This window comes from Cavia porcellus, unplaced genomic scaffold, assembly GCF_034190915.1.
Source record: "Cavia porcellus strain 051 isolate PalLab524CR breed Dunkin Hartley unplaced genomic scaffold, mCavPor4.1 scaffold_24, whole genome shotgun sequence".
NCBI lineage: Eukaryota > Metazoa > Chordata > Mammalia > Rodentia > Caviidae > Cavia > Cavia porcellus.
This window is the reverse complement of record NW_026947507.1, coordinates 20,521,417-20,534,901: the sequence shown is the minus strand read 5'-3', so window position 1 is coordinate 20,534,901 and position 13,485 is coordinate 20,521,417. Positions and strand designations below refer to the sequence as shown.

The 13,485-nt window shown below is 34.2% G+C and overlaps 1 protein-coding gene across 2 annotated transcripts in view; it reads right to left on the bottom strand.

The window, feature by feature from the left end:
- Window positions 1-13,485, bottom strand: part of Gpm6a (glycoprotein M6A) — a 293,169-nt gene that overhangs the window by 261,963 nt on the left and 17,721 nt on the right. The gene's annotated exons all lie outside the window — the stretch shown is intronic.

Here is a 13,485-nt window from a genome sequence, read left to right as displayed (position 1 = left end):
AAACAATTATTAACAGAAATGAAAACTCAAATTATCAGTAACACAATTGTAACAGGAGACCTTAATACACCACTGACACCAAGGGACAGATCAACCAGACAGAAAATGAGCAAAGAAATAACAGAACTGAATCACACCTGTGAACAAATGGGTTTGATAGACATATACAGAATGTTCCACCCAACAACATCAGAATACACATTCTTCTCAGCAGTACATGGATCATTTTCTAAAATAGACCATATATTAGCTCACAGAACATATTTAAGCAAATGCAAAAGAGTTGAAATCATCCCTTGCATATTATTGGATCATAGCGCTCTGAAATTAGAAATTAATGACAAAGGATACTGCAAAAATTCCGCAAACACATGGAAACTAAATAACACACTCTTGAGTAATCAGTGGGTCACAGAAGAAATTAAAGAAGAAATTAAACAATACCTAAAAGAAAATGAAAATGCAGATACAACTTACCCGAATCTGTGGGATGCAATGAAAGCCGTTCTGAGAGGAAAATTTATTGCACTGAGTACCCACATCAGGAAAACAGAATGAATACAAATAAATAACTTGATGCTACACCTCAAACAGCTAGAAAAAGAAGAGCAAGTCAAGCCCAAAGCCAAAAGAAGAGAGGAAATTATAAAAATCAGAGCAGAAATCAATGCAATAGAGACTAAGAAAACAATCCAAAGAATCAACGAATCAAAGAGTTGGTTCTTTGAAAGAATAAATAAAATCGATAAGCCCCTAGCCAACCTTATTTAAAAAAGGAAAGAAAAAGCTCAAATTCATGCAATAAGAAATGAAAAAGGAGAAATCACTACAGACCCAATAGAAATACAGAGGATCATCAACACCTATTTCGAAAACCTCTACTCTCAAAAGTTTGATAACACAGAAGAAATAGACAGATTCTTAGAAGCATATGAAGTACCAAAGCTAGATCAAGAGGATATAAAACTGTTGAATAACCCAATCTCTGCTAATGAAATTGAGAATGTAATTGGGTCCTTGCCCACCAAGAAGAGCCCAGGCCCAGATGGATTCACTGCAGAATTCTACAAGAAATATAAAGAAGACCTAATGCTGACACTCCTCAAACTATTCAATGAAATTGAAAGGGAAGCAATCCTTCCTAAGTCATTCCTGGAAGCAAATATTACTCTAGTACCAAAACCTGAGAAAGACCCAACTATAAAAGAGAACTATAGACCGATCTCCCTAATGAACACAGATGCAAAAATCCTCAATAAAATATTGGCAAATAGGATCCAGCAAATCATCAAGAAGATTATACACCATGACCAGGTGGGATTCATCCCAGGAATGCAAGGATGGTTCAACATACGCAAATCAATAAATGTAATCCACCATATCAATAAAGCCAAAAATAAGAATCACATGATCATCTCTATAGATGCAGAAAAAGCGTTCGATAAGGTCCAACACTTATTCATGATAAGAACTTTACAGAAAATTGGAATAAATGGTCTTTACCTCAATATAATAAAGGCCATTTATGACAAACCAACAGCCAGCATCATACTAAATGGCCAAAAATTGAAAGCCTTTACTTTAAAATCTGGTACAAGACAAGGATGTCCTTTATCACCACTCCTATTTAATATAGTACTGGAAGTACTAGCCAGAGCAATTAGGCAAGAAAGAGAAATAAAAGGAGTAAAGATAGGAAAAGAAGAAGTTAAATTATCATTGTTTGCAGATGACATGATACTCTACATAGAAGACCCCCTAAACTCCATTGAAATACTCTTAGATACAATAAATAAATTCAGTAATGTGGCTGGATACAAAATCAATACTCAGAAATCAATAGCATTCCTATACACGAACAACAAAATTACAGAGAGGGAAATAAGAGAAACTGGACTATTCACATTAGCAAGCAAAAAAATGAAATATTTAGGAATTACTCTTACGAAAGAAGTGAAAGACTTATACAGTGAAAATTATAATACACTGAAAAAGGAAATTGAAGATGATCTCAGAAAATGGAAAGACATCCCTTGCTCATGGATAGGAAGAACAAACATTGTGAAAATGGCCATTCTCCCAAAACTGTTATACAGATTCAATGCAATCCCAATAGAAATACCATCAACATACCATATAGATCTAGAGAAATCACTCCTAAATTTCATCTGGAACCAGAAGAGACCTAGAATCGCAAAGGCAATTCTAAGCAGCAAAGACAAAGCAGGAGGCATCACAATCCCTGACTTGAAGTTATACTACAAAGCAACAGTAGTAAAATCAACATGGTATTGGAATCAAAACAGAGCTGAAGATCAGTGGAATAGATTAGAAGATACAACCACAACTACGAACACACTCAACCACCTTATTTTTGATAAAGGAGCCAAGCAGGTTCACTGGAAGAACGACAGTCTCTTTAATAAATGGTGCTGGAAAAACTGGCTCTCCATTTGCCGAAAACTAAAGCTAGACCCATGTCTATCACCATGTACTAAATTAAAATCTAAATGGGTCAAAGATCTGAATATTAAAACAGAAACACTAAATCTATTGGAAATCTATTTCTACCTATTCAAAATAGGTAGAAACCTTGGAGACATAGGAGTAGGTAAAGAATTCATGAACAGGACTCAAACCGCACAGGAAATACTTCCCAGAATCAATAACTGGGACCACTTCTTATTAAAAAGTTTCTGCATGTCAAAAGAAATCTCCAGCATAGTGAAAAGAAAACCCACAAACTGGGAAAAGATTTTAGTGAACTCTCTCTCAGACAAGGGCCTCTTGTCTAAAACATACAAAGAATTAAAGAAACTCAGACCTCCGAAATTCAAAGATCCAATCCAAAAATGGGCATCTGAGATGAATATGCAATTCTCAGATGAAGAAATGCAAATGGCAAATAAATACATGAAAAAATGCTCATCATCATTGGTCATTAGAGAAATGCAAATTAAAACCACACTGAGATACCATCTCACTCCTGAAAGAATGGCCAGGATCAAGAAAACCGACAACAAATGCTAGAGAGGCTGTGGGGAAAAAGGAACTCTCCTGCACTGCTGGTGGGAGTGTAGACTGGTACAGCCTTTGTGGAGATCTGTCTGGAGATTTCTCAAAAAGTTGGGACTGGAAATCCCATTTATTCCAGCTATTCCACTTCTAGGCATATTCCCAGAAGAACTGAAAGCATCATACCACAGTGATATATGTGCACCTATGTTTATAGCAGCACAATTTGTAATCGCCAGATCTTGGAAACAACCCAAGTGCCCATCAACTGAGGAATGGATAAAAAAGTTGTGGTATTTCTATACAATGGAGTATTATTCAGCTATAAAGAAGGATCACATTGAGATATTTATCAATAAATGGGCACAGCTTGAGACCATACTCATAAGTGAAATAAATCAATCTCGCATGTGTGAATACCGAATAGTTTCCCTAATGTAAGTAATGATTCAAATATATAAAAATATGTGGTAATCATGATTCCCCATTAGGTGGCCTTGAAGCCTTATAAAGTTTTCACTCATTAATTAGAAAGGCTTTATTCTGGGCTTCTTGATATGAAAATATTTGAAGCTAGAGTATATGAAGTTTTACCCAAATATTTCAAGGAAAAAGACACTATGGTAACTACTATTAAGTCAGGTTATAAGGTGGTGAAGTACTAGGTTATTGAAACAGTCATGCTGTGACCTCTATTGTTATATTGTTAAGTCCTGTTTTATCTCAATCTCCCCCTTATTGTTTCAAAAAAAAATTATTTAGTCATTTCTTATGTTTGTCTTAATTAAAGAAAAAATTCAAAAAAATTAGGATATATAAATAGTAACTCTTTTCGATTTCCTATTAACTTGTTTTGAAGTCCTGTAGTACTCCCACGATCTTGTTTTGACTGATTAGACTCTGTTCCATTCTATATGATAGTATCAAGTTTGAAGACATAGGCAACTACTTTGAAGACAATAAGATTCACTAAGATACCCATTCTGGTTTGACTATTGTCTTCTTTGGAAGTCCTGTAATGTTTACAATGCCTAAGTTTTATTGGTCTTGTTCTCTACTGTTTTGTCCAACTTTATAATATCTAATAAGATAGACAATTCTTTTTAAGGAAACAAGGGACAACGTTGATAACCATTGTTGATAAACTTGTACTCTGTTCTACACCATGTGCTATGTCTATCCTTGGTATTGACTGACAGCTTTGTTTTGCCATATTTGACTGTATTCTTCCCCCCCCCAAAGAAAGTAATAAGCACTAAGGAGTAATAAAATCCAAGATGTGTAAATTTTGTTGTTAAAAAAAAAAAAAAAAGAAACAGATAATACAACATTAGTAGAAACTTAACTTTATATAGGCAATAACTTCTAAAGTCAAGTCAAGGAATAATAACCTTAAGCATTGGTGTCCAATCTATATATTCAAACCAAAAAAATAAGCCACTTCACAAATTACACAAGGAAACATAGCTTGATCCAAGAAGTTATTTAGCTTTTCATCTAATAAGCAAAGGAATTTCGCAAAGCTTTAAGAACACAGTTTTACTGATGTGCTTGCTGTAGTTTTCTGTAGGTCCTTATTATACTGACAATATGACTCCTTTGATCTGATCAAATTAAAAACTTGTAAGAAGCTTACAAACTACCACAGGTACAAGGCAATTAAAAGAGTCAACTTGCTAGGTATTTAGCTTACTGGCATAAGAGCCTGCCTGGCAAGCACAATGTGTGAGTTCGATTCCTGGTACCAAGAAAGAAATAAAAGAGTCAACTAAATAATTAAAATCACTTTTACTGGATCATACGTGTTAATGAGATTTTGGGAAAGGATGAAAAATGAAATTTTCAGTGAATCTCAAACCACATTATGACTGTAATTCAAAAATTATTAACTATTTTTCAGAGCAGGTGCTCTGAGAGAGCATCAAAAGGTCTGACTGAGTTCTTCTGTGGCTGCAGGTGCAAATGGCCATGCAGGAGCAGTCAAATGGCCAAAATGGGGCTAGGAAGATAAGATAGAAAAAGTCTACCAACCCATTTGCCCAAAATCTTACTCCTCTTCACACCTGCACCACCTCTATTTATCCAGTTTTAGTAAGTCATAATATGACGTGATATATTGGGCTTTTACAAGTTTTATTACTTTCACATTGTTTAGCGCATCATTTGTGGCTTAATAATATCTTGCAGTATTAAATTAAGTTATTAATTAGATCCTTAATTCTGTCGTCCCTTTCAGATTAACAGTGCACAAATCTCACAAATGACAATGCTATTTAGCAAGACAGCCTTGTCAAATCTCTGTTTAAAATGAGTGGCTCCCTGCTGCTAGTAAGATGAAATTCCACAGGACTGCAATGCCATGGACATAACGGACCCTACTTAAGTCACATACACACAAAATCTGTTAACACCTTTCCTCATACACGGCCCAATCCAAACTAATTTAAATTCCAGAAAATTAATAATCCTACTTCTCTGCTTCAGCTTCACCCCCACCTCTTCTCCATCATACGCCAGTCCTCACCTGCATGCTCTGCTTCCCTCTGACAAATATTTTTAGAGGCAGCCACTGGTGCACTCTGCCTGGGATGGCAAGTCTGCCCAAGTCTCAGTCCCCTTGTAGAGACTAACTCAAGTCCTGTTCTTCAAAGGGCTTGAAGTAAAATAAGCTGACACTGAGCTCTATCTTCTAGTGTATTTGTCTTCAATACAAGATGGGGTGAGAAATAAGGTCACCAATATATTGGTCATGTCAAATGCTGATTTTTGAGTTGGAATTATCTGTTTGATTTCTCACGCATTAGCCTATGAATAATTGTAGTATCAATAACTACATTTATCTTCATCATCATTATATTTTCAGCCCCTAGCCGAGTGTCTGGCACATAGTAGACACCAGACAAGCATGCAGTAACAGTTTCTTTAATTGGGTAGGTGTTAACAAAAGGAGCTAAACTTCTTAATATTCATTAAGGTTTCTACAGGTCCAGTTTTTACCAGTTCTGGCTAATGCTAGAAATATTTAAATAATTATACCACACACTAAAACATTATTCATTCTGATGAGGGGTACTAAAGACCAAATGTGAGGTCTTACACATGCTAGGAAACCAGTCTGCCATTAAGCTATATCTCATTTAAATATTAATTCTTATTTATTTCATGTTTGATCACTTTATTATAGACTGCAATTTACCTTACTCAACAGAAAAAATTTATTAATCAAGTATAAAATAACATTTAGAATTATAATGTGTTTGGTTTTAAAGGCATTTTCTTAGTTGTTTTTCTAGAAATAAACTATACTTCAATTATGCCAAATTAATTTTTATGGACGAGCCCCTGAAGCCTTTGTAGGTCAGTCCTTATCTGCTAGTTGAGTTGGAAATATGTTTTTAAAATAACCAAAATAAGAGTTGCTTTATAACCCTACTTTAATCTAGAATTAAAAATATGCTACTTCTATTTGAAGACAGAAATAGACTTTCTTCTAATTCAGACTTGACATATCCTACTGAAACAATCATCATGTGATGATTCAGACTATTTCTTTCACCAGTTTTTATTACTTCACAATTTTTAACTCATTTTTGGTTTAAGCATATTGTCTCTCAAATAAGTATCTTACTGTTAAAATTCTCCTTTTCCTCACTACAGGTAATTGTCAAAAAAAAAAAAAAAAAAAAAAAAAAAAAAACTGGGGGCTGGGGATTTAGCTCAGCGGCATAAGCGTAAGCGCCTGCCTTGCAATCAGGCAGTTATGAGTTCGATCCCTGGTACCGATAAAAAGGAAAAAGACAAAAAAAAAAAAAAAAAAAAAAAAAAAAAACCCTGATAATATAGCACTAATCCTGAGCTAACAATAGGTATCATTTCAACTCAAGAAATAAAGATTCCCAACACAGATCCAAAGACTTTAGAGACACATGTAAATGGGTGCAAAAAAAAAAAAAAAACGGAAATTGTGATGGTTAAACTTAATTGCCAAGTGACTGGATAAGGAGATTCCTAGACAGGTGAATAGATCATTTACTTGTCAGTGAATTAATCTACAGATGTCATAGCTGTGTTTGCTGTTAGCATTGGGAGCCAGATCAATAAGAATATGCCTTCAGAATTTATTTCTCCTTGACTTCACCTGTGCTGTTTCCCTGCTGCTATAAAATGTACATTTTTGTTCTGCCATGCCCTTCATCCATTATGCTCCCACAATGAAGCCAGCTAACTATGGCCTGAAACCTTTGAAATCATGAGCCATTTTCTACTCAAAGTTCTGTGTGCAAGCATTTTGGTCACAGCTCCACTTCAGTTCTCATACATCATTCCTCTGTCTGTCGTGCAGTCCCTATTTGCATACTCTGTTTCCTTCTGACACATTCTTAGAGAGGCAGACACAATGGTAAGGTTCAGTGATGACCTTAGAGGGAAATCTGAATCAGTCATTATGCAATCCATTTAGCAACTAGAATCATGGGAAGAACTCAAGTTCATGAACCAAAGTACCACTGTATTTTACTAATTTTTTTCTTGATGAGTTCATTATTGATATACTTTATTTTTGTTCATTGATTTTATAGCCTGCTGTATTTCTGAATTTGATTACTAATTCTGGGAGGTTCTGGTGGAATTTTTGGATGCTCTGTGTACAGAATCATGCCATCTGAAAATAAAGAACTTGACCTTTTTTCTTTCCTAAACATATCCCTTTATTTCTTTCTCTTGCCTGTTTGTTCTTGTTAATGTTTCAAGAACTACATTGAACAGAAGTGGTACTAATAGACATGTTTGTCTTGTTCCTGATTTTAAAGGGAATGCTTTAAGTTTTCCCCCATTTAATATGTGGCTAGCAGTACATTTGTCATAAATGACTTTTACTGGATTGAGATAAATTCCTTCTATAACTGTTTTCTTCAGGGTTTTTGTCATGAATCAATATTAGATTATGTCAAAGGTTTCGCTGTACCCATTGAGATGGTCATGGGATTTTGGTGCCTGCTTCTGTTTATGAGATGCATTACACTTACTGATTTGTGTATGTTAATTCATCCTTGCATTCCTGGAATGAAGCCCACTTGATCATGACATGATATTTTTGATGATTTGTTGGATTCTATTTGCCAGCACCGTGTTAAGGAGTTTTTCATTTATATTCCTTAAAGAGACGGACCTTTGGTTCTGCTATTTTATTTTAATTCTTGTCTAATTCAGGACTCAGGACAATACTAATTTTCAGGAATGACTTTAAGAGTAATTCCTTCCTTTCTATTTTGTTAGATATTCCCTTAAATTCTTATAGAACATAGTGATTAATTAATCTAGTTCTCAGTTTTTCTCAGTTGGTAATTTTTTAAATTACTTTTAAATTTCATTGTCTGTTATTAGAGCACTCAGAATTTTTATATACTTTAAGTTCAGTTTTGGCAATCTGTATGTATCTAGGAACCTACTCATTTTTCTAGGTTCTCCAATTCACTGGAGTATAGGATTTCAAAGTAGTTACTAATAATCTTCTGGAATTTGGCAGTCTCTTGTGTGATTCTGCCCTTTTCATTTCTAATTGCATTGCTTTAAGTCTTTTCTTTCCTTTTTCTGGTAATATTGGCTAAAGATCTGTTTTGTTTACACTTCCAAAGAACCATTTCTTTGATTCACTGATCCTCTGTATAGGTGGGGGTTTTTTGTATATTTATTTCAATTCTGTTATGATCTCTATACAATATCCATCCTACTAGCTTTAGATTAGGATAGTTTTTGTTTTCCTTAGGATACTGCAGAGCATTACTAGATGATTTATTTAGGTTTGTTCTGTTTCTCTGATGTGGGTAGTCACAGATACAAATTTCCCTGCCATGGCTGTTTTCATTGTGTTCCATAGGTCTGGTATGATTTTCTGGCATCATCACCAGGTTTTAGTAACTGTCTGATTTCTTCCTCGAATTCTTCTGTGATCCATTGATTCCTCAAGAGTACATTATTAGCCAGGCACAGTGGTGCAAACCTGTAATCCCAGCACTCTGGAGGCTGAGGCAAGAGGATCACCATGAGTTCAAGGCTGACTTGAGCTACAAAATGAGTCAAGGCCAGTTTGAACTGCATAACAAAACCCTGTCACAAAGGAAAAAAAAAAAAAAAGAAAACATTATTTAATTTCTGTGTTTTGTAATTTCTGAGATTTCTTTTGCCACTGAATTCTAATTTCATTGCAACATTATTGGGTAATATGCATGGAATAATTTCAACTGTTGTGCATTTATTTACGGATGCTTTCTAGTATGTCATCTATTTTGAGGAATGGTCCAAGTCCTGCTGAAAACTATGCATATCCTTTTGCTCTTGGGTGGAACACTGTGAAGATATCTATTAAGTTCATTTGTTTTTTGATCCTATGTTGTCTAACTGATCAGTGTGGCTGTGACAATAGGGTATTGAGGTCCCCTAATTGTGTTAATGCTTATGTAATCTTTTATGTTCAGTGGTACTGCATTAAACATTTTGGCACTGTTGTTTTCATTTTCTAATTCCAAGATAGTCTTGGGAAATGTTTAGGGTCCTGGGTGGTCATGAATTTCTTAAGGTCCTCTTCTGCTGTTGACCAGACGATCAAAGGGTTAAACTGCTGACCAAGAAGGAACCTGTGGCTGGGTTGGAAAAACTCAAATTCACAGTGCTCTGAGATCAAGATAACAACACAGCTCCAGAGCAATGAAGCTGCCTATCCTGGAGACCCAACTATTCTCTTAATTAGCAAGATTTACTACCTTTGTTTCTAATGGTCATTTGCATGGACTTTTACTTCTGAGGTACCCGCCTCTTCCTGCACCTCCCAAATCTGTGAAAACCCTGATAAATAGGAGTGATCTGGAAAACTCATGGTCTTTCTCAACATTGGCTGCATATTAGATTCAAGTACCATACTCTTAAAAAACGAGTGTTAAGTACCCCTTGTTTTTAAAGGCTGTCACAATATATAATGTATTAATTATTGTAACTTCTACTAACCTGTTTTGAAACGGTTTTATTGTTATTTTTTCCCTTAAAACAAAAAAGCTGTCTAAGTATATCTGACACCCCTAGCACTAGTATATTCACATTCACCCATTAAAGATGTCTTAATTCAGCGTATTTTCATCATTTTTCATGGAATGCCTTTTAGGTCAATTTAAAGAAAAATTATACATATTAAGATATGGAACCATTATAGGAAAAATTTCAGTAAATATTAAGTAATACTCATAACTATGTCCTATTTCAGGTAAAAGTTTACATTTTCCCTAATTAACATTTGATTATGATCAACTATTTCAAGAAAAATTTAGATTCCCCTAATAAAACAGCTACCACTCTAGTGTGCAATTGCCTTTAGTTTCATAAGGAATAAGTCTATAGGCAGGCTATTGCTATATAATTCAGGTTGCCCTCAAACTCACAGCAATCTCAGCCTCCTGAGTGCTGGGATTACAGGCATGTGCCACCACACTCAGCTCATGAAAAATAAATTTACAAACACAATAGATTCCCTCAGTTCTACTCCAACTCCACAATTAATGATTTGTTTTTCAAGCAAGCATGAATCTATAATGCTGAATATGTAATCACAACACTGCCAAGGAGGTTACTGCAATATAACTTTTCCGAACAGTACAATATAAGGAAAAATTATCAAATCAACTGAATCAATTACTCTGTTCTTAAAGTTCAACAGTCTAATTCAAAACCATGACCAAAGCAAACAGCAAGCCTTGATTTGTACACCTCCTAAGTTTTGAATGTCGGCCTCAGAGATATGGAACCACAGCAGATCATAACAGGGAGAGAGAAGATAAATGAATTTGACCTGCCACTGAAAATATGACTTACCCTTCAGTGGTAAATATGCAATAGCTTATTATATTTATACTATGTTACTTTAAAAATAAATAATAATAGTAGTAAATGTGAAAAAGAAACTGTTTCTTGTTCTGTGAATATTACTGCTGGTCCTAGGTATGCCAATGCATTAACTATCTATCTTATTTATCATTTTGCACTAATTTTGTAACTTGGCTATTTTACCCAGTAATAAAAATTATAACACCTAATTTTGGACATCATCTAAGGCCTGAGTACTCTAGGGGATGATTCACATATTGTTTTAAATATGAGACAGTGGGATTTGAACCTCAGATCCATAACTATTTCACTTCTTTTTATTGTTTCATTTATTTCAGATTAATTTCTTTTTTTTTTTTTTTAAAGCCAGTCAAATTTAGCAGTGGGGGGGTGGTATACCAACTTTAGTGACACTAATGTTAATAAGTTCTGATAACCCACTGCCATCGGACCAGCCTATTTCAGATTAATTTCTACTAACTGAAATATTCCAGTAAACATCTGAAAGTTCTTCAAAATTGAATAAGTTCTTAAAATGGGCATTGATATGATCAGTGATATAAAATAATATTTATACTTTCAAGTTTCAATGCTAAAACCAGACAGACTTTTAAAAATGAGTTTGCAAGTTTGAAAACAATATGAAATATTTATGTTGGCGATAGTGATGTGACCTCTGAAAAAATTTATGTGCATAGTGCTTTGCAAAGGTTAGACATCTTTTTTATTTTTAAAAAATTTTATTAGTGCGTGTTTCCAGCATGCAATTATTACATTCATTGTAGGGAATCAGTACACGTACATAGCACATTTTCATTCTGTTTTTCCCCTTTATATCTTACCAGCATGAAACTCACTTATTCATCTTAAAAGATCTTATAAACCCAATTATCATATTTACGAACTAAAAACCAGCCCAATAGGCCAAAAAACATATAAAACATGTAAGACAACTGTGGTAAGTCAAGCTACACTTTCATGTACACTGTCTGCACTAGATGACAATACCTTTTTTCTTATTATTGGTCTTTCATTTTACACTTTATAATTAAATTTTTCACACAAGAGAAACCATGCAATATCTAAATTCGTGTGTCTGATTTACCTCATTTAATGTTATGGTCTCATAGTGAATCCATTTTCCTACAAATTACTCAAGTTTATCCTGTACAGCATACAGTTAAGGAATTTAAGCTTCCCTCTAAATCACTGTAACAGCACATTAAGTATTAAAGTTTTTGTCTTTGTTAGCACATTTTGCCATTTAAAAAGTGAATTAATGCAATGTAAAATCAAACATTATTTAGTGAGTAATGACTGAATAAAGAATTTTAAATAAATGTAGCTTAGAGAAATCCTCACTTTTCTTATGTCTAACTAAAATTTTGTACATTATATGATACTAAAGAAAATTGAGAAAAAAGATTGGAAAGAAATACAGAGAACTTGAAGCCAGAATGGGGGAGAGAATTTTATTTCCTTAAAAACTAGACAAAGCTGGGCATGGTGGCTCACATCTGTAATCCCAGCACTTGGGAGGCTGAGGCAGGAGGATCTTTGAGAGTTCGAGACCATCCTCGGGTACAAAGTGAGCTCAAGGCCCGACTGAACTGTATAGAGAGACCCTGTCTCAAAAAGACAAAAAAAAAAAAATTGGCAAAATAACTTTATTAATGTTACTTTGAAAAAAGCATAAAATATGATTACCAAAAGTGACCCACTACCCCAAGTTACGATAACATTTAATCATCTTTGCTGCTGATATGATCTTTTTAGCATGCTGTTAATCAGTTGTACTGCAAAATTCATCTTTTTCTGATAGTTCTTTGTCTTTGGAAAATGTACAATCAAATGACCACCACCAAAATCAACATAATTTCCACAGAATTATCTTAAGTCTTCACAGTTAAGGACTCACTCCACCTCCAGCCTCTGTTAATCACCAGTGTGCCTTTTTATAAAGCTTCCTTTCCTAGCATGTCATGTAAATAGACTGATACCCTTTGGAGTCTGGCTTCTCTCCCTCAGCATGCATTTCGGGTTCATCCATGTTATTTTTTTATTAGTTTCTTTCCTTTTCAAGCTGAGTGGAATTCCACTGTACGCAGCACCAGATTTTGTTTATCCATTTACCTACTACAGGACACTTAGATTATTTTCCAGATTTAAATAGCTGAAATTTATTATAAACATTTTTCTATAGATTTTTGAGTAAACATAAATTTTCATTGACTTGGAGTAAATACACAGTAGTGGGTTTGCTGATTCATTTTAAGTATTTTTGTAACTTTGCCAAATGAATTTTCTAAGTGATTGCAACATTAGGTATTCTCAAACTACATGCATGAAAGTTTCATTTCTCTGTTTTAAGCTTTCAGCGTTGTCAAGTTTTTTGTTTACTTATTCCTTATTTTGGTTTATTTTTAAGTACTATTTCCAATTGTCCATCACCATTAAATAGAAATATAATTATTCATATTCATTATGTGTGTCACTGTTATTAAACTCATATTAAATCTAGTGGATTTTCTTAGTTTCTTTTGGAATTTTCCACTTACACAATATTATTTTTGAGCAACAGTATTTTATTTCTCCCTTGCT